Genomic DNA, 23,333 nt, shown 5'->3' on the forward strand with positions numbered 1-23,333 from the left:
CACACGCCGTAGCCCCCGTGATTTTCGACGTCGCCTTCACGTCGTATACTCTTTGCCTCCGCTCTCGTTTGGCGGTTAAAATCCAGCCTGCTTTAAACACCTCTCGATCTCTGCGATCTCGATTTTTCACCTGATCTTTCGGAAACGTTGGAACAGAGACGAATATAGGTGGATTTATCTTATCAGTATCAAATACGCATAGACATAGAAATATAGACTAAATCCCAACTTAGTCGAAGCTATTTTGGGACGTTCTTGTATTTCTATGCCTATGCCGACAAGTAACAGTTCCGTATCGGCAACGTTCAGACACAGACACGAGTATTCTGCCATCCTTAGATCAATTTCCCTAGTATTTTTAAATATACGAGATAACGAGGTTTTCTGAATTTTTAATTTTTGGAGGTTAATCCACGGCTATCGAAGAATTCGTGAAATATAGTAAATAGAAATTCTGGAACAGGTCCTTTAGGATAGACAGTGGGAGAAATTTGTTAGTTGCCTCAGACGCTGAACGCATTTCCTTGGGACACAATTACTGGAAGTACCAATTACCTAATTGCTCAAATTACTGGTGCACGCTGAGTGGATGAAAAAATTTCCCCGGCTGAAAATTCCGCGGGAAAGGACACAATTAAACGTAATGCGCAGGATTCTCCGCGCGCGCGCGGATTCTCGACAATTTGTCCCAATTGTTCGCCGTGATATCTGTCGTCCGAGAGGCACATTGTGGCAGTTTATTCGACTCGATTACGGCAACCGTCGAGTCGGAATCGTCAGAAATCGTTGGAGAACGATTATGTGTTTGCAAAAACGATGATCTGTCTGCAGACGGAGTCGAGGTAGAGTGAAGGTACCTAATACCGACCATGTTCCCAATATCGCCACTCGTTATATCTCGCGAAGTACGAAAATTTATCAGTCATACACTGAAAAAGTGTCTAACCATATGCACGAAGACATGTAATTGTAGTGTCGTGTTATCTATTAAAGAAAGAGACGTATTTTAGTGAATCTTAATAGTGTACAAATTTATTAGAATGCGTCAATTTTACAGCACATTCGGAAAAAGTAAATCTATTTAATGATGTACTTAAGGAATGGTATGGATTCAAACATTTTCCTTAATGAAAAAACGTTTTTCTTACGTCAGTATGAGTGTTCTCAATACCGAATTTTTTTCCCAATGTGAAATTTTCAGAGCAACCGAAATTAACTTTGTTTGTTCAATACGTACATCCGAACGTAAAAAATAAAATATTCAAAAAAATCCTATTTCTATATGTCTATAATTAAAACATTTTTTAAACCTAATTCTAATTAAAAAAAAAAAACATTTTTATAGTACGAAACAATGAAGACGCATATGAAAACGATTTTAAAAAATGATATATACATGAATTAATCAATATTTCTTGAATAGGCGATATCAGGTACACTTTCTTCAGAACCCAATATTTGCATGTCCTACGTTTGTTCAAGTGTCAATTAAACATTTGTACGTTTCAACGGTTCTAACCTAACCTACACGAAACACAAATAATTTCCCTTTACTTTGATACCAATCACATACAAGAATATCAATTATTATTCAATTGACAGCGATTCAACATCTGCTAGGCGATATTAGGTACCTTCACCCTGATTCAAATTTAATCGCAACCCTGTCGTCCATCGTCGTCTTTCCCAGGGAAAAAGGATGAAGTTTCCGCGAAAGCAAGTTTCTCCGCTGGATTAGTCATGAGCTGGATTACACTGCGCAGCCTATTGTATCATGGATTCACTAAAACTTCCGACGGACTCTCGCCTGGAAGCCTCGCAGACACCGAAGGAACGGAAAAAAATCCTCCTGGGTGTTGCGATTAAGCAACGTAAGCGAACATTCGCTCTATAAGTTCTGTTGATTAACGGACTAAAGAGCCAAAAAAAAAGAAATTCGAACGTCACAGAAAATTAATCCCCCAGTCATCAAAGACACGTCGTGATTTCCAGCCGAAGATAAATCACAAACGAAGGTCGAGGCCGGCTGGGTGACAAGAGCAGCCTCGAAGTCCTTCGGAACAGAAAGGGTCGATGGGCTCGTATATATTCTCTTTCTACCCGCGGTTTTTCTGTCATCGAGCGACATCGAACACGAAAGGGGCGGCGATAAACTTCACGAGCAGTCTGCACGCAGAAAATCGCTCGTCGTATATCTCGAATAGGCGCGCATTATTCCGAAATATTAACGCCCGGGATTCAAGCACCGGCGGCCATTCTCTGCAGAAACACCGCCCCTCCGCCATCTGCGAAATTTCGTTCAACTTTTTGTTTAAATAACTGCCCATGAATTTTTGGTACGACTATTAGAACTTCTCACATTCCCCCATCTGTTGTATACGTTCACTGCAAACGTCTTCGATCGATAGAAGGGTAAATTTCGATATGCTACTTCAGTTAACCCGTATCACGAGACGAAACGATATTCCGTGACAGGGGAGCTGCTCGATAAGTCTTAGCGTATTCAAGTGGTGTCCCTATTGTCAAGGAAACTGCTGCAGAGACCTCGTAAAATTCAGGCACTTCCGTTATCACTGTCACCGACGAAGATCGTAAAAAGTGTAAGAGAAACAGAGAGAGAGAGAAAGTCCGTTAACACTGCGAATGTTTATGCAAATGTAGATTATTGAGGATTAATTCACAGGAACTAGAGTCAAACCGAGATCTGTTTGCTTTATTTACTATTCTACCAGGTTCCGAAGAAAATAAAAGCTTCTTCATACTTTATCGAACTCTTAAGTATAGTGAATTCTAGAAAATCGCGTGTGATATAAATGCAGAACATCCGCAGTCCAGTTATCACGTAACACCATTTTATACAAAAGGATCGCTGGCACTGGACAAGTCCAACTCGATCGATACCGTTTTTCATTTACCATGGTCTGACCTCTTTGGCATTTTCCCCTTGATCAGCTATCGGGATTAAAAATTACCAGGGCTCGAAGCCTGTGTCGCGATCGCTACATTTACCCCGTTAACGCGCGCACGCTCTTTGAAAATTGAAGTCGCCGGAGTTTCACGACGACGCAGATCCCCCTCCCATCGTTGCAAAAAAAGAAAAAAAAAAAAAAAAGAAAAAAGAAAACTGGGATACCTGGAAGAGAGCTTGCGCTTAAACCAGCCGTCGTTTATGCTACCCCTCCCTGTTTGCAGAAACTTGATAGATCATCCTGTCCCGATATGGCGCGGACAGCCCAGAGTCCACCGAGAGAGCATCAGCGAGGACATTTTTATTCCGTCACGCCGATCTTCCCTCCTGCGGTACTCTGTACAGACAGCTCGAATACCGCGAGAAAAATGAGCCGTTGGATGAACCGAGTGATCCACGCGATTTGGAAATATACAGGGTGAGTCATTTAACTGTACCATCGAAATTTAGTGACACTAATTTTTTTTTTTTAAATGTTTCAAACGAAAGTTGTTTGATATCGAACGGGGTATACAATGTGATAATTAATTTTCCGTTTCGCTTTTTTTACCGAGATACGAAGGTGGCCTTGAGTTTTTGTAATATTTGACCCTGCGATTCGAAAGAACATTGATTGCTGAGTAAAAGAACTACTAAAGTATATAGCTTCAGAGGCTTTCTGCCCACCTTCTGTGATACGTGAATTAGAGAGCACTACTTTTGAACTATTTCTGTTCTTTGGTGTCGGCATCAGCTCTCCCGTAGGAGCACGCAGCCTTTTATAGTAAATCATCGATGAGTGTTCATACGTCATCCCCACTACTGGGCGCTTGACTGGGTCCACGAGGGACCCCTCAGTGGTGGGGATAACGAACGTAGAAAGTTCGCCTTGATACAGTAAATCAATCAATGTTCGAAGGCTCCCCGGCGCTGAACATTAAATATTTCATAAACTAATGGCCACATATGGCTGAAATAAATACCACTGGCTTCAAAATTCAAAGCTCCATCACTGTGCTAAATCTGATTAAAAAGTCTTTGAAAACTTATTAAAAGTGTTATTCTTGGAACCCCCTTCTTTTCAGTGCCGAGGAGCCTTCGAACACTCATCGCTGATTTACTATATATGTTAACGTCTATAGTGATACGTCGTGTATCACAGGAACGTAGAAAGTTCGCCTCGATACAGTAAATCAATGAATGTTCGAAGGCTCCTCTGCGCTGAACATTAAATATTTCATAAACTAATAGCCACATATGGCTGAAATAAATACCATTAGCTTCAGAATTCCAAGCTCCATCACTGTGCTAAATCTAATTAAAAAGTCTTTGAAAACTTATTAAAAGCGTTACTCCTGGAGCTCCCTTCTTTTCAGTGGCGAGAAGCCTTCGACCTACGATTTACTGTATTCTGTATTGGGAGACAATCCGTCAGTCCCTGTATTTGAGCGTTTTTCTCGTCGCTATACACGAACGTAATCCGCGTGGCGAACGCGACAGGTCGGTTCTCGCGTGTAGACAACGGATCATCCGAATTCAGACTCGCGTCAGAAGGGATTCCCTTCGAGCTGGAATAAAACAATGGAGATTCGGTACGAAGACAATGGTCGGGCTTGCTTCGCGATAGCGTACACCAGGGAGAGAAGGTGCTCGAGCAGAATGCTGTCCATCCGCGTGTATCTAAGGCAACTACTTGCTTCTCTTCATTCTTATCCCAGTTTTACGCCTTTTCCCGTTAACGAAACGATCAACTTTTACCGCCATTGGACGTTCACTTCGCGACAATTATTTACACCTCGTTTCTGGCATCCATATTTTCGGCGATTGTTGCTTCTTTCTCCGTCGTTCCATGCACCCGGTAAGAAGCTTTGTCGGTGGTGCAAAATGTGATTGCACGACCGCTTAAAGTCGCTTACAAGCGTGAAAAGTCCTCCCGTTTCTTAGCTGAGTCGGTCCCCTCGGTCTCTCTCGATTGTTCACGCGGATAAAGGAAGGTGTTTTCAAATTTGCACCATTTCCTGTCGAGATTCAGCCTGGATTTTGACGGAACGTCGATGGAAATTGTATTTATTCTCGTTTCGATCGCTTACAACTTCTTTTTCCTCGAACAAACCGTATCAGAAGGTACGCACGCACCTTTATACAGTAAATCCTCGATGAGTGTTCGAAGGCTCTTGAGCACTGAACACTAAATATTTCATAAACTAATAGCTATACACAGCCGAAACAAATATAATTGTCTTAAGAATTCCAAGCTCCATCACTGTGCTAAACATCCTTGTTAGTCCCAATGAACCTTCGAACACTTATCGAGGATTCACTGCACACAGATGTATGCGTACCTTCTGATACAGTTTGTTCAAGAAAAAAAAAATGTTACTCCTCCGAGATTCCCGATACGATATTTTTAGGTAGTGTTCGGTGATCGCAGAATACAGCCAGCAACAAGTAACACCTTGCACTATCAAGATAATCCCGGCTAGCTTTCCAGGAATATCATTTCCTTCGTCTGTACGAGCACACTACGATACACCCGTCAACCAAAAAGGCATACAAACTGCGAAATAAATGTTAGGTGGAAATAATACGGCGGAAGTTCAACGCAGTTTACCAACGTCTATATGCTTCTCGTCTATTTATTTGCTCAGGTTAGGGGGGATTTCCTGCGTTCCTGGATTTCCAACAGTTTCTTCCCTCGAAAGAATTCAAGCCACGGTACGTACGCGTCCCAGGAACTAATCCCGACCTGTGTAGTTTCCACGCCGGTCTTCCGGTATCAGGCAGCAATCGGATTCGGAATGATCAGTCGGCAATTCCCGCGTGAATTTACGAAGGTTCCTTGGTGCCGTCGGGATCAGGGGCGACGAAGAAAGAGATTCAATCGGGAGGAAACAATTTGCAGGCGGGTCCGATCCAGTGATATTCACCGTTCGATCATCCCTTGTGGGGTAGGGAGGGGGGGAGGGCTGAGATTAATTTCCGTGGGTTCCAGGTCTTTCTCTGTGACACCTAGCCTCTGGCATTCTTAATCGGCTCGTGTCGAAGTCTCGATCTCGCTTAATTTTCGATCGAATCGTGTTGTATACCTCACGCGTGGATAAAGGCAAGTTTTGAATATTTTGTTCTCGTGTGGACGGTTGAATTGAAACTTCCAGAAGCGAATCACAAACCTCGGCAAAGCCATGGGTCCATTAACTTATTAATCGACGCGAAGAATTTCTTGGCAAGTTGTAAGAGAGGACCGTCGTCGTCGTCGTCGTCGTCTCTGGTAGGATTCCAAATTACGGGGAAAGAAGGAAAATAATTTTCGCGAGAGCATATCGCGGCGTGTCCCGCGGAAATTTAAACACCATCAGTTTAATTAAACCGGAGATCCTTCTAATTGCACGGCCGCGAATGTCGTTAATGCACGGATCGAGAAAAACCGGCGAATGAACCGTTGAAGAAACTCATCGGACCCAACCGACGCGCAGTGTTTTTTTTTTAACGCGAATACGAAAATGCACCGCTGGTGCATAATAGAATATATAGTTTTTCTAAATAAAAAATCGAGGTAGTCTTGATTATTGATCGAAGAAAAGGTTTTTTTTATCAAATTATAACTACATCATTATCTCAGTCAAAACAAAATTTTGCACAATATGTCACAGAATTTATTCAAAGTAGTTTTTTGATTTACTTGCGTATCTTTTATACTTTTCGTGGAAACCACTTTTAAAGTTCCCTATCGTTTTAAGAAACATGCTTTGTGTGTCTCATAACACTCATAAATTTTATTTTCGCAGGTAGAGATCATAAAATATTAAAATAAATTGTTTATCCTGAAACACTTTCTCGCGTCCGTTTTGAAAGCTACTGCGTGGGTTAAAAGACACGTGATTTATTCGACGCGAAGACCGAGACGAGGCGAGTGAAAATTAGATCGGAAATAAAGAATCGAGCTACGAGAGTGACGCGAACGGAATGCAAAAGTCACTTCACGGCTTTCGGGGACTGGGCCACCGTCTTGGCAGTTGGTATTTTTCGGGGTTCGGATCGGATCCTCCTCGATGGCGTCGCTGGAGGATCCACCGAGGATCGATACCCCGGATGATCTCCGTGGAATCGTGAGTTACGATCGGCAGCAGCCATGGGCGCCCCTCTGGGGTATATTTCTTCGTTATTCCGTTTCTCGGAATGAAAACACCCCCGCGGACGCGTTACCAAGAGTCACGCGCGTTCACCTCGATTTTCAGCCTGCGACGAATAGAAATCGTCCACCGGAAACGTATAATTCCATCAAGAAAACGGTTTTTAATTCAGCTGTCTATTATTCAGCAATCTAAAGAAACTTTAAAGTCAACACCGAATTGACAAGTGAAATTTTAAGATAGCCTGATGTAAACGTATTAAAAATGAACGAATTCTTGTGAACTTTTTGTGAAGTAATTATTAAAACAATCTTTTTGAAACTTTGAGAATGCTTTGTTGTACAGTTAAACGGAATACGAAAATGTTTATTTTCAATGTCGAAAGTAGCTAGTCTTCGTAAGACAAAAGATACATGCTACTTTTCGTAACGCACGTCGAGGAGATCTCAGTGGTATATTTTTTATCATGGAGTCTAATCTTGGGAGAATCATTCATCGTACTCGAAACTTTACCAGTTTATATATTCGTATCGTCGTACACTTTGTACACTTACTCGACGGGAATTATGCAGCTCGATTGTATATTTTTTTTCTCCGGAAAGTGAAACGAAGTTTCCCGACGTTTACCGGGTACCCAGGTGTCCCTGCACGATACTTTCGCGGAGTCTCTTTAAGCCACGTAAATTACAAATTGCCAAGTTTTTCTTCCAACTATGGTCTCCTTCTCGGCTTTCGTTTCTCTCGCTGGTTTCCAGAATCGTTCACTAATACTATTGAAGGGGGGAAAAATACCTTCTTTGCTTCTTTTTCCATTCGAATCCATCTCGAACGATTCAAATTATATTCTTACGATCGTAAACGTTAATTATAATAGAATAGTTTTCAAATATGATATTCTCGACCTATTGACGTTACACGTGCAATGACAGTTCACATAAACGAATTCTCCTTGAAAACCGATTAAGAAAAAATTTCCTGGCATTTATTGACTATACATTCATGTTAACAAGAGAAATGTTTTGTTTCAATATTCCTGTAGCGTGGCTAATATGTAGGTGGCGCTAATTATTTTTACTTTTTACGTTACGATGGGCACCGTTTGTATACAGTGCAATTTTTTATTAATCCGATCAGCGCCACCTACAATGCCGAAATATTGAAATAAAATGTTTTCTATTCACCCGAATGTACAATAAATAACGATCAGCAAGCTTTTTTATCGTATCTCCATTAGTTTCTTTAAAAATAAATTTCCCAAGTTCCATAATTTTTTTCCTACTGCTAAAGGGGAAAGGGACATTACGCATCAGCCCTTCTCCACGCGAACATCGCCTACGCGTAGCACACGGAAGACGTGCCATATTCGTCGGACGAGGGAATCGCGATTGTGTCGCGGTTAACGAGGCCAGGCACGTGCTAGAAAGTAATCAGATTATTTTCTATACAGTCGCTTAACTCGATTATTTTAACACCGACGCGGGCCGCACGAACCAGCTGCATTACGTTACCCACTAACGAGTGACGTCGAAACACGCACTTCACAGGGGAGCACCTATCGAAATGGCCCGGCTAAAAATGCCCTCGATATACATGTATACAGGATGTTTAAAAAAATGTGGGTATAACTTGAGGGATGGATTCAGTAGGTTAAAATAAGAAAAAAAAGTTCATACAACATATTCGTACAGATATCTAATTTACAAGTTACTCGTAGATATTCGAATTGCTCGAATTACTCGAATCTAACTGTAAGGGAAAAAAATCATTTCAAGAAATGAAAATAAAGCAGAAACATTAAATTAAAGTCTTACATTTTTCTTCCTTAGAATTAGATTAGTATTTGATACATATTCGAGTGATAAGGGCAATTCGAATATTTCCGAGTAACTCGAATGTTAAAGATCTGTTCGAATATATTCGAGGAATTCCAAAATTTTCGAGCTGAACCTTCATCTTCAAATAAATCAAAGTCTGATGAGGGCTCGATTATTTAAGCCATACGAGTTTCTTAAGTAACTCGCATTGTTTTACAAGCAGTTCGTCGAGTTCAAGTAGTTTAAAAAATTCAAACACTCGACTCGGCTCGTACGACCAATCATTATTTGATTCGAAATTCAAGTACTCGAATAAATTAAATACTCGCACCCCTAGTATGTGTGCGTCACGGTTACGATATTCTCGGCGGTAAGCGACGCAAATATTGCCGATATTTTTTATCGTATTCCGCGTCGGACGTCGCGATTAAAATTCGTTATTCCGCATACGACCTTAAAGAGCCGGTATTTAACGGGGGCCACGAGCGAGCGTGAACCCGAAGGGCGGATATTTTATAATTAACGTAATAATTTATCGGGCTGCCGAGCACAAGGACCGTGGCGACGGTTGACTTTCATAAAAATTCCGGGGCCGATGGAAAACTAAATAAAAAGGACGGCGAACCGACGATCGAGCACGGGAACGCCGTGGAAAAATGACGTTATTAAAAACGTAACGCACGGTAGCGGCCGCTCGTGTTTTCACTCCAGTCCTTTTCATAAATCGAGTGTGACTGAATTCGAGAGATACACTCGCTGTTCAAAAATATAGCGAGGGAAATCACTCCAATCGTCTCTTATAGAAAAACCTGACACATCTCGACGAGGATCGTGTGAATTCTTTAATTCTGCATGTTCCATTAGCATTTCGATGATACTTTGATATAGTACCTCGTTGCACAAGATACTATTCTCGTAGTATCAGTGTCAATATCTCTAATAAAACCACCATTCTATCATACAATAATTAGAGGGAATTAGTCAACTAACCCCATTAGTCAACTAGCCCCAACTCCCCTACTATGTACCCTCGCGAGCAATCTCGGCTTCCATTAGGGGAAAAAGTAACGCCAAAGAAAGGCCTTCTAGCACTTGGTACATAATTTTCAAGTACTGAAATCAATGTTAAAATGCGTGTTAATTTGGCAGAAATTTCAGAAACTTCCGAAACCAAATGATAGAAGGCCCTTTCCCACCTACGCCACTTTTTCCCTTAGCGGAAGTCGAGTTAGCTCGCGAGGGTTATAAAATATTATATATTTTTTTTAACACCCTGTATGTTTATGCGTATCACGCGTCTCGGAGCCCGTTGCTCGGCGGCGTGAAAAGCTGAAAAGTCTGCGTCGAAGAAACCGATCGCATACGAGTACGGCAACCGGTGGTTCTAACGACGGTTACAGTTAGTCGAACACGGGATTGCCGCCTTACCTATATGATCGACCTTTTCGACCCATCCGTAGCGGGCTCGGTTGTAAACGATAAAGTGGCAAACTAATCGGTGGTACGCGACCTCGCCACGATACGTGCGGAAAGGAGATAATGGACCGATGCCACCGGGATGCGCGAGAGGCTAACCGCAATGTAGCCTCCTGCCGTGTGTACAACAACCCTCGCCCCCTCACCGACGAAACTCGCCAATCACCGATGCCGCCCGCGCGATAAAATCAACCACCAGAGCGACGACGACCACCACCATCCCCTCCTGCGCACACTTTATTTCCTCCTGGTCGCGGGGGCGATGTTCTTTTGGCTTCCGGCCGGCAAACTTTATCGCGGGACCACTCCTCTGACCTAACCTGGTATACAGCTTTAAAAAGTATTAAAAAAAAAAAAGAATAGTATTTAAAACAGAACACGCTTTGTGCAAAAGGGAATATCTCTCGCGGGTGCTTTGCCCAGCGCGACGAAAAATTGCCCTTATCCTCCTACGAAACTCCTACCCCCACGGACAATGCTAAAAGCCCGTGGAACTAAATAAAGTTTTCGCGCGGTCTGTTTATACGAAACGCCCGGTTAAAAGCGTCCCCTCGGCAGTAGCTTGTTACTTTTCCAACGAATTAGCCGACACGAGGAATATATCCACCCGCTAACGGATACGTAATAACCTACCCCTCTCGTTGTCACGGGCCTTTAATAAATTTATAAGCGACCGTAACTCTTTCCGATGACCGAACGCCGCGTTGCCCCATCGTAATTCACGGTTTCCAACTTCCAGAATGCCACTGTGTGTACGTATATCGTTGCGAATAACGCGCGCTACGAGTCGTGGATAAATTCTGGTTTCGAAAGGTAGAACAGCGGCCTGGAAAGTTTAAGTAAAATACTACTGATGAGGACAAAAACAATTTATAGGGGAGATCAGATGGTAGATGTTATTTTTAACCTTTGCTGCTGATACATGACGACTTTATTTGTTATGCTATCTTTGCAGATCAGTCGGCAATATTGTTTAGCATTGGTGAAGTGGATATTAAACGATGCAATGGAAAGTTAGAACGAAATCACGATTTCACGTGTGGTTTATAATAGTTTGACATTGTAAATTAGTGAATAGAAGTTTAAATAAAGATAAGTTTTGCATGGGAAGTAAATTCTGTCATTTATATGGGATCCACTATTATCTGCAATGCACAATGTGAAAGAAGGGCAGATCCTCTTTTGCAGGGCTGAATACAGTGTAAAGATAAGTTTTGCATGGGAAGTAAATTCTGTCATTTATACAGGATCCAATATTATCTGCAATGCACAATGTGAAAGAAGGGCAGATCCTCTTTTGCAGGGCTGAATACAGTGTCTCAAGTGTTTTAACCGATGACATGAATCTTGCACTAAATATATGGGCTGGGGTTATTCACATATAAAAATTGTATTAATTAAAGTAACAGTTATTAACACACACAAATTAGGTTTTAATACACGTATATTCGTGTTACTGGAACATGTAAGATTGTAATGGTAAAATATTATTTTTTTGTATAAGAAATAAAAAAGTTACACTTATTTTCGCTTAGTTTCACCATCCTACCCCGATCTCCCCTACATATTCTCGATATACGTTAGCCAGCAGATTCTCGACGATGAATCTTACACTTGGGAATATATGTATTCCAAAACCGTTAAGAGTCCATTTGTTCCATTATTTTCAGAAACGCCGCCATCCACCGCGCAGGTTTCTGCGCGCGAGGGAAGGGGCTTTCTCAATCGATAATTTTATGCCCGTTATCAATCAGCCGGAGTTTAGAGGGCAAAGCTAGGCGCGTCTCGCGATCCAGGAAAAAGGAATTATTTTACGATATGTTCCGAGAGAGACTCCGTCCCGGCAATTTATAGCGAACGAAGCACGAAATTGCTTCGTTAATGTATGCCTCGAATGGCTGCTTGCCGGCGAATCGGAGGAAATTTCACGAAAAGAAACCAACAGAGACCGTGGATTCGATCGTTGCAACGAAGAATCTCTTTGAATATTCGACAATCGTTTTAAACCATCTCGCGAAAAGCTCGAGCGGGATCGTTTAATTCGATCGCGAGACATATTTGAATTGCAAAACCAAAGACGAAACATCGGATTCCGACAGCGATATTTTAGGTAGTCGACGCAGTTACTTCCGGAATGTTTTTTAATCGACACCGTTGTAATCGTGAAATCGTGCGAAGAAATTGAGCGGAGTGCAGTCGATCCTTGAACAACGCGGTAATTGAGACACCACATCCCTATGGAAATTCACGTAAAATTTTTTACTTCCCAAAAACTACAATAGCTGACTATTAGATATACAAATTAATTCGTGGCCTCCAAAATTAATTATTCGGAAAAAACCACTATTATTTATTTCAAAAGAAGATTCGCTAAGTGCAGGAGAAATGGTGTATATGTGTAGAAAGTGATGGGGAATATTTTCAAGACTAGACAGTACTTTGTTTGTTCGTAAATAAACAATCTATGAAAAGAAGGTCACGAATTAATCTGTACACCTGATATTAACCAAAGGCCTTATTTTGTGTTATTTGTATCTGTTAATACTCTATTCTTACAATAAAATAAATTCAAGAAAAGAAACTGTTATTTTTGATGTGACAGGTCCCATTCCGTCTTTCTTTTTTCGACAGACGTGTCTCACTGCTGTGGCTACAATAAATCCTTGATGAGTATTCGAAGGCTCCTGGGCACTTACACGGAATGATCCCCAGGTGTAACGTTGACTTTTTAATGAGGTTTAGCACAGTGACAGAGCTTGGAATTCTGAAGCCAATGATATTTGTTTCATCCGCGTATAGTCATTAGTTTATGAAATTTTTAATGTTCAATGCCGTGGAGCACTCATCGAGGATTTACTGTACATTCTAACCAACGGGGGAGCAAGCACATACTGTAAAGACACGGCGAGAGATCGTATCGTTCGTGATCTAACTGTTCAAGTTCCAGACCAACGCTTCCCAATTGGTTAAAGACTCGCGAGAACAAAGTGTCGGGGAGGGGCCGACGGGCGATTTTCCGCGTAGGCCGTCGTCGCTTTAAACGGCCAGGATACGGGCTCGCTTTTCCCCAAAAACAAGTATTCCTATATCTCGAAACTTTGGCAATAGTCCTCTCCCCCTGTGTGTCGGTTGAATCGCGGGAACGCCGAAATCCGGAGCCACCGATTGCTCGCTCGTATACGAACGGTGCTGGGAACACATACTCGTCCAGCGAAATGGGTGTGTTGTTTGAGAACTTTCTAGCGGAACTGCTATAATTCAGAGGCCGCCGGCGTGCAGTTAAAAGCACGACTTTTTGCCGCCATTTTACATCCGACCCGGGCCGAATATAATCGACCACGTCGTTCCTATCGCGAAACGACGGTAATTTCGCCACGGTTTCGCAAAAGGAACGTCGATTCATCCGATTTTTTGCGAGAAAACTCGAACATATTTACAAAGACACTCGAATAGATTAACAAAGAAGCTCGAATAATTTTACAAGGAAGCTCGAATAGATTAACAAAGAAGCTCGAATAGATTTACAAAGAAGCTCGAATAGATTCACAAAGAAGCTCGTGCAGATTTACAAAGAAGCTCGAATAAATTTACAAAGAAGTTCGAGTAGATTCACAAAGAAGCTCGAGTAGATTTACAAAGAAGCTTGAATAGATTCACAAAGAAACTCGAATAGATTTACAAAGAAGCATAAGGTTTACAAAACGAGATAAAAATCAACGAAAGCGTAGACCACCGTGTATCGAAACGCAACGATCGAATACGCTGTTCATGGTGACGACTATTTTATGACGACCGTTTATCAAGCCACGAATAAACCGCTTGGTCGGTACAAACCACGAGCCGAAATGAAACGTTGCACTTTAAACAGATTCGCGTCGAGTTATTAATATCACGATCGACAAGAATTTAAATGTAAAATACATATCAAGCGTGTTTTTCTTTTTTGTTTTCGCTCTTTGATAGTGACTCTTCTTTTTAAACAACGTTTTTTATGGCACAAAACTAGGGCGAAAAGTGTAATGAAATCAAAGTTTCATAAAAGGAGAACCAAATTTTTCATTAAGTTGTGATTTCATAAACCCTTTTATCACAAAACTTAATCCTCGAATGGTAAGGTGAGTTTTAAGGTCGGACTTGGTAAGGTGTGGTCGGATTCTACCAGAGTTCTTTTTTTCAAGCATTTTCAGACGGGTAAAAAAATAATTATCTTGAACTTGTACTTTTGTTTATTTATATAATCATGAGTAATAGTTGATTTATTATAGGTATTAAACGTTTACTGAATAATAACAAATATTTTGAAACGAGTATGATAAAAAACAGAGCGGTGACAGCATAAGAGAGGATCGGATATTAGAGGGTTAATTTCTCCGTGACTTCGATTTCTGTAAAATAACTCATCGAAATCGATATCTGCATAAACCTCCGCAGTCTACAAATAACAATTTCCTATGATTCCCTGAAAATTCCATCAGTCTCAGAAACAGAATAAATCGGTACATTGGGAAATGATCCGGCGCGTTCGAAGGCGACAACGGTAACGGCGAAACGATTAAATTTCAATCAACGGTGATGCACGGAATCTCAAAGTACATCGCGTAATTTTTCCCCCGTAATTAAGAAACCGGTCCCCCCTCCCCTGGACGGCGAACGTTAATGCGTTTTTAACGCCGTGATGAGAAACGACGAGGGAAAAAATTGCTAAATGTTCCGAATCGCGACGATTAAAACGCGGATGTCTTCGACGACGATCGTGGATTGCGACCGGATTGAGCGTCATATCGAGAAACTGCGAATGCGACAACAATTTCGATGGGGTACTTCACTGTGAAACTGGAACGATAATAAGGTAGAAAAGACGGAATAAAGAAGAATGCTTCCGAGACGTCGGAAAGAATGCAATGGGGGACTGAGAGAAATAAACTCTTAAGCTCGTCAGATATTCTCCTTGAGACGATACTCTCGACGTTGTGCCGCTTGTATGTATACAGGGTGGATCACATTTTTTAATAGTTAACCGTCAGTGCAGACGTCGTAAATAAAACTAAGCAGTCGTTTGTTAATCGTTGAATCATGTTACACTAGCCAAAAATATTATCGAACAAACAGCTAGCAGTAAAATAATCTAAGCTAATCACATTTCGTGGTCCACCCTGTATACGTGTAGTCGGGGAAGGTCTACGATCGATCGAGCATTCACGAATGAAAATAATTGGAAAGGTCCATGTGCTCGTAACTGTTTCAAGGGCTGTTTCTCCGAACGAAAACGTCGCACAATGGGCTAATGAGAAACGACCGACACAAGTTCGTAAAAAATCACCTGACACCAGTAGCACAATGATGATTGTAGCGGTACCGGAGTGTAACGTTCGAGTAAGCTATAGTATTGATTACACACGTCGGTTATGGTATGGTTTCAGTTGCGGACGATACCGTTTCGCCCGCTGACAAACCCGTCTAAACCGCGATCAGGAAACCCAATTCCCGCGTAAAGTCATGCTCCGTCATCGATTGTCCCCGTTTACGATCAAACCGAAAAAAAAAAAAAACACTGTAATCTCTCGAAAAATTGCCCGCCCTATATTCCTCCTGCGAACAATATTCTAACCGAAATTTACAAAGTATACCTAGGCGATGCCGGTGGAATATTATCCGCGAAAGGATGGAACGCAGACCACAAAACGGCGGAAGCTATTGGTTGGCAGGAAATAAATCGGTATGACGAACCGAGACAGGAGAGGAAGAGAGAGAGAGAATGAACATGAGGTAACCCCATAATTTGACATCAGTCCTGTTCCGTCGGTAACTCCGGCTTAATTACATTCCACGATGCCCGGCCGCTCATTGTATCCTCGGACGGAGTTATGTTTCCCCTGGGACAAGTACGAAGACACCTTGAAAGTTAAAAGGAATTCTCGAGCTCTCACTCTCTGTCTCTCTGTTACTGCAAAATGCATCAGAGTGTACGAGTGTTCGCACCGTGGGATTGGTTCCCTTCGACCGTGTACAGACTAATCTCGATTGTCGTCCTGAACTCGGGTCTGCACCGAGACAATAATCATGTAGGTAGAAATGTTTCAGACTCTCGTAAATTCGTTTGTTGTCTGAAGCCTGTTCCTCGAAAACAAAGATATGCGCTTGACAGGTTCCACGCCCCAGCCCCCTCAGTGGGATTACGACAATAATCGTGTAGAACAAGCCAGACAATAATCGCGAGGAGTCTGTATGTCGCTTATTCTCACGGTAATTCGATCTTCGGGACACCTTATTTGTTTTTTTTTTTTTACAAAGAATTCCAGAAGAAAGTTAACGCGTTCCTTCTTAAGTACAGAGCCCTTTAATCTTCTCGTATCACCGTCGTCATACCATGAAATTGCACTCGAGGTAAAATGGGGGGATGGGGGTGATACGATGGTGGAGTAGAACGACGGTGGCTAGAGCTAGAAAAATGGCGCGAGAAGATAGATCCGTCGGGGCGATCTAATTTTATCCGTGGGAGGGCTCCCCGTTCTCTCCGCTGCACGCGGGTCAGAAGGGAAAACGAGCTTTTGCGGGGCGACCTGTCCGCACAGCCCGGGGATGAAAAAAGCATGCTCATCGGAGCCTGCGACGACGAGAAACCGAAGCGCCCCCGATCGACGTCATCGAGGCTTGTCGGTCTTTCTCCTCTGGAAGCTTTGATCGCTCGGCCGGATGCCGTTTCTCCGTCAAACAAGAGACAAAGACAACGAACAGGCGCTTCACTTGCAACGAAAAAGGACGCGTTCGATCCACCCCCCCAACCCCCCATTATATTTTGCTCTCGCATCGAGACCTCGTCGAAAATATATGGACCAGATCGGTTTACCGACGAGATCTCCGATGACACAACCTTTTGCCGATTATCGCCCGTTATTGGAACCCGTCAACGATCCTAGCCTAAATTTCAACGATCCAGATCAACGCTAGAGAATCGATTACTCGATGAAGTACATTTCGGTTACTCCAGAGACACTGCACTCTGTCTAAGTAAGAGCGTGATGAAAATTTTTACCTCGATGCAGCGCTATCATGAAAATTCCAGTGAATTCAGGTCGCCTGAACCTTCCTCTGTGATGCTTTGTCGGTGAACTTTTAGTAATTGTCCGATCTTCGTTAGGAAACGACGTTTTCAAGTATGAGTGCTCTGTACGCGACACGTTTCAAAACAGTCTAAAAGATCGTTTGGGCACACGAAAACATGTAATTTTTCGCGATAAATCTTCTTTTTAAGTGCGAATTTCTATTTTGGTGAACTTCGTCAAACTGACTACCTCAACGTACTGTGAAACACCCTGCAAAGATGTGCATTTGGGGCTGCTTTTCTAAACAGGGATTGAGGAATTTATTTACGAATGACTTGAAGACAATCAGAATGATAAAAATTTACCAAAGAGGTATGCTAAGATAAGTTGATAAATGATTTGGTAGGAAAAATCGATATTGCAAGGGGATAATGATCCTAGATATTGGGCAATGGTATCCAGGTACTAGACTTCACAATTGTTGTGGGGATATATGAAACGAAAGTTTCGAGAAAAAAATACATGGAATTTAGTTCACCCAGAGAATATGCTTAGGGGATGCCAGGCAATAATAACGAATAACGGAGATTGGATAACATGAAAGCGTCGAAATTTTTATAATAACTATACCCAAGTAAAAATTTTACCGGGCACACTTACTACACGGACTGTAGATCGTACCGAGGATGTTAGAATTTCGAATCGAAACTTCACCACAATGTCGTGCCAAGGAAGACAGCTCTAATCTACTTAAATTAAAGCTCAATGTCAACGGGAAGAATGCTCGGCTGGTACCGTGCAAAAGTATCAGAGTATACGTTTATCATCTTCTTTCCTCGTATCCGCCATTCATTTCCCGACGACGACGCGGGTCTTCGAGACTAAAGAAAGGTAAGGCGCACATGTCCAACGACTCGGAGTAAACGAGAATGTCGCACTAAATTGCTTGTCTCACCGTTCTTCCTTCCTTCCTTCCTACCTGGCTTCCTCAAAAAGCGACGAAGATACGACAGATGGTTTCCCGTGACTTTGCGACTTTTTTCCCCGGATAAACGATTAGGAGACCCGGTGGGGAGGGCAAGATGAAACCCGAGATTGAACAGATGAATTGAAAACCCCTTTCGCCCTCGTTTAATCACCTATCCGCAAGAACTCACGAGTCAACGTCTCTCGCGAGCCGATTAAGCTCCAGGCCGGAATAGACGTTTAAACAGGTTCCGCAGGACGGTGCAATTTTATCCTTTATAAGATAGAATTTCTTTTCAAGCTGGGCTTCATCCTTCGACCGTGTCGTTACGTTCAACGGATCATCAAAACGATTCTATCTACTCTTAACGACTACCGATTTTCACCGTCTGTATCCTGGCCTAATATTTTCATTTCACGGTTACCTCCCGGCACCTACTCGTCGATCAACGAAACGCGACTCCGTTGAATGTCGGGCACGTGTGTGGTTAACAGCCCACCGTTTGTACGCGTTTATTCGATATCGATAGCCGGACCCGCGTAATGCAGGCCGCGTGTCAAATAAACAGCGAATACCTGATACCGGGTAACTATAACCGTAACGAAAGGAGTTCGAACGATCGTTATCGAACTAACCGCACCGATCATCCGAAGCCGAGGCTTCTCGGACGCGAGCAACCCTGGCATAGTTCAACAACTTGCCCCCCCCCCTTTTAGGATAGATACGATTCGATAGGTGGCTCGAGACTTTATAAAACTCCGAATAACTAACACACGTTCGTGTGAAAAAGGAAAACGACCAGAGCGTTTGCTTCTTTCCCGAAGGAGAGCCTTTTGCTCGAACAGTTCACGCGTAAACTACGGGAAGAAAGTTTCCCGAATTAACAAACCAGTGTATCGGCCCAGGGTATATTGACAGTCTGAATTAGGGATGTTCGATTCCGATTTTTGAGAAGATCGATGCCCTTGGGTAACACGTCACCGGAATTGGGCATAACTTTATTCGAATAATACATCATGAAAACCAGCAGTATCTAAGATCATCAACCTGAGCTTTAAACTGTTAATGAGATTAAAGAATTATCTACTCATTCAAGAAGAATTGTTATTTTATTATAAACATTCGAATTTCTACGTTTAAATCAATTCGAAATTCTTTATGTAGGTAATTAATTCGCTCATCTCTGCACGTCACTGCCATGTACAGTAAATCATCGATGAGTGTTCGAAGGATCCTCGACACTAGAATGTTTAGATGTCGTCCCCACCATTGGGCGCTTGCCTGGTTGCCACTGGGAACTCCTCTAGTGGTGGGGATGACGTCTGAACACTCAGTGCAGACGAGCCTTCGAACACTAATCGGTAATTTACTATACAACACATACACTACCGGCTAAAAGTATGGGACCAGAGTTCATGATTGATGGAACAGTAACTCGTTATCCTATTACCACAAAATATCCATTAATTTCAACGCGTTACCTTCATTAACTCTTTATAGAATAATATTTTCCTCTTTCTTTAACTATCAGACCTGGTCCCATACAGTTCGGCCGTTACTGTATGTGTTACACACACCAGTGACGGATTACCCAAGAGGATCAATCTTCCAAAGAATCGAACATCCCTAGTCTGAATGTACATACCGAACGGTGGCCATCAAGCGCGCTACGTAGAACAAAAAAAAACGTTAACACAGCCGGGCGTATCTTGCGAACGCGACTCGCGTCATGCATACCTAAAGCGCAATTAGATGGCGTGTAATTTCAGTCGTCGCCCCTCCACGCTCTGTTCCCAGCCGGTGGTGGTCCGATAAAGAGGAAACGAAAGAAAAGGCAACGGCAAAAGGGCAAGGAGACACCGGCAATTAGAGTGTCGCGAGACGCGACAGATGCGCAACCCCTCCACCCCGTTTTTTTACGAACGAAACGGAGTGCACACGCGTTTCGGTCCGTTCCGAGAACGTGACACGGCGTTTAAAATCTCGAGGCAAGAATGAAATTTCACATCGCGATCGAAACGTTCGAAAGAAGGAGCAAAAGAACTCGAGATCGCCTGAAGGTGCCGAATCTCGAAGCCAGCCACTCTTTGCCGTGGAGAGGATGGACGCGAAGAAAGGTGGAGACGGACAGGTCGAGAGCAATAGGCTGAGACAAAGCCGTTTGAAATAGGGTAGTACCGCGGGTGCCCGCGGAGGAATGGTCGATGGCTTTTTAGAATTTTTAATAAGCGGCATCGGCACGCTTGCAATTCCACGCGAAAGCGGAAATGTAAATTCAGCGGTTTCCCTGGCCGGAAGGGGGTGGACTGGTCTCTTTCTCTATCTACTCGTAATACCGACATTAAAATTGCAAACCGTGCAACGGGCTCTCTCGCCGAAGCCTTCGTCTTCTATCTTCTTTTTCCATTCCCAACCTCCTCCTTCTCTTTCCATCTGTTTCACTCTCTCGTGACGGCTATGATTGTCCGCGGAGATCTTCAAGTACTAACGTGGAAACAGTGTTCGAGCAGCAGTAAATGAAAGCCGCCGTTAGTCATGGAAACGCGTCTGCGGATGCGTCATATTAAAATCCGGCATTGTTCGTCTTCAATGCGGAGACGACTCCGGGAAAGCGAGTTAGGGGGGGGGGGGAACCAACCGGGGCGTGGATATATAGTGTTCCGCGTTATTATTGTCTGCGGAGTTTTCTTGCAAATGAACGGCGCGAGAAAACAAAATACGAACGTGGAGAAGCCTCCGTCTGTTTTCTCGATGAAACACTTCGATTATTCAAATCGATTTTACAACGGTTTCTGTATATTGATCGTCGATTACGATACGAACATGTTAGACACTAAAGGTACGTGTTCACGTGACAGTAACTAACGAGTTTTACTGCCATGACGCTAAATGTTATGATTTTTGTCGTGAAAACTAGATGTCGATTTGTCGTTAGATTGGTTTACATTGTCATACAATGTCACGACAACAAAAACCCCGGCTACTTACAAAATATTTTTCAAAGTGATTTGCAAAGGCAAATGTGAAGGTTGAATTTTTCTCCATTTCTTAAAGATCTTATTATGACAAGAAAAGACACAAGATGTATTAGATCTGATGTTAGCTTTACCATTTATCATATTTCACATAGTTTTACATGCTATAAATGCATATAATCCGCAGTTTAGCCATGACTTGGACTGTCACGTGAACACGTACCTTAACGACAGATCGTGAAATAGCCTGGATCTACGATTTGGATCACTTATTGTCGCAACTAGCGGATCAAAAGGATACAGATTGGGTGATTTATCAAACGAAAATATCATGGATGAAAACCAACGCGACTAAATATCATAATGCAAATGATCAGATTAATTTTAATGTCCGCTATTTAACAGCAATGTCATCTACAACCACGTCAAAGTAATTACACAATCGCGATTCGTTTATCTTTTCTCCTAAATTCGATGAGCGCTTTTGTCATACAGGGATGGAGGATAACGTTGATAAAACAACAGTGTCAGAGTGTTCCTAAATACGGTTTCGTTTTAATGCAACAGCGTATCGCTTTATCGGCTCTTGGTTAAACACCACACACGCGCAGCAAATCCATAACGGTTTCCCGTTTCGTTTAAATATTTTCGCAAGCGAAAAAGCTATTAGGTTTTACGAGCAACGATAAAACCTTCCAGCGAATCGCGAACACATTAATTTGGTAGAAAAAAAAAAGCAAAAAACTGAATGGAATAAACATTGAATTGGGAAAAACACGATATTCCGACGGTGTGCCGGAAAAGTTACCGGAAGTCGATGACAAAAGATGTCCGTGGAGAATAGACCGCGTCGTCCTTGCTTCGACAGATAGATTCTCACCGCGATCGTTTTTACGTGCGGTACGTGAAAAATTACAGGACAAGCATTTCACGGTATGCAAAAAAGTAAAGGACAACGCGACCTTAAATGCTAAACCAATACAGAAACTTGATCGACAAATTCCTCCGCGTCCGTACACGACTAATGGCCGACACATAAACAAACAATCGACGACACGCGACTCAACAGGCGACCGTTACGCGAAACATCTTCCATTAGATATTATATGCAACAACATAAATATTCAATGTACGCAATAATGGAATTTGAATAACGACAAAATCAAGGGAATAAATATGCATGGTACAGTATCGATATACCGTGGTGAGCATACAGTTCGCTGCGCGTGTACACCAAAGCATGAGCATCATTGCAACGAAACATGCCGCAGAATAATGCAACAATTATGAGCTTACCTTTGCACATTCGTTGACAACAGGGTCCGTACACGTGTTCCAGACGAGTTTTTTCAACACTAACAACAAAAAACTACTGAAAGGTGACAGAACAACGTGACACACGAAACAAACCAGCCGGCCGGCCGCGCACCGACTACGAAAATTCGTTCTACTTCGCGCACGAATGCGCCCCAACCGGCGTTGTGGCGACACCTTCTTCGTAAACTATAACCACTAGAGGGCCCGTATCTTTATTATGGTATTCGAAATACGGTAACGATCCAGAGAAATCGGCGTTAAAACATGCTTAATTCGCGACGTAACACTTGTCGCGGCAACGTACAACCGTGTAATGAAGTTTCGACTGCTCTAAGCGGGCGGTGGATCTGCGAAGAACACAGACAGAAAGTACGTATCGCCATCTAGCGGTTTGAAGTTGCAATTCACTACCCCTGGAGATATGGCCACCGTGGCCACAGACAAAGTGATAGGGATAGACCTAAAGTCCAATGGAAAATCGCGGCTGGATTTTCCCAATTGCTATCGCCCTATTAACATTTTATAGATACGTTGCAGTATTACCAATAAAGAATGAATTCTGAATAATTATCACGAGTGAAGTACAAAATATGTAAGTGACTCATGAAGCTTACAGCTGATTGGAGGGTAAAGAAGCTAATAATAAGAATCAGTTCAGAAACTA

At 42.5% G+C, this 23,333-nt stretch overlaps 1 protein-coding gene across 2 annotated transcripts in view; it reads right to left on the reverse strand.

Annotated features, from left to right (window-relative positions):
- Window positions 1–22,773, reverse strand: part of LOC107186308 (RNA-binding protein Musashi homolog 2) — a 161,186-nt gene extending 138,413 nt beyond the window's left edge. For both annotated transcript variants that reach the window (XM_015574141.1, XM_015574140.1), the window contains exon 1: window positions 22,649–22,773. The gene's annotated coding sequence lies outside the window, so the exon portion shown is untranslated. The remainder of the gene's footprint in view (window positions 1–22,648) is intronic.
- Window positions 22,774–23,333: the final 560 nt, after the last annotated feature.

Source organism: Dufourea novaeangliae, unplaced genomic scaffold, assembly GCF_001272555.1.
Source record: "Dufourea novaeangliae isolate 0120121106 unplaced genomic scaffold, ASM127255v1 scaffold64, whole genome shotgun sequence".
In the NCBI taxonomy this organism is placed as follows: domain Eukaryota; kingdom Metazoa; phylum Arthropoda; class Insecta; order Hymenoptera; family Halictidae; genus Dufourea; species Dufourea novaeangliae.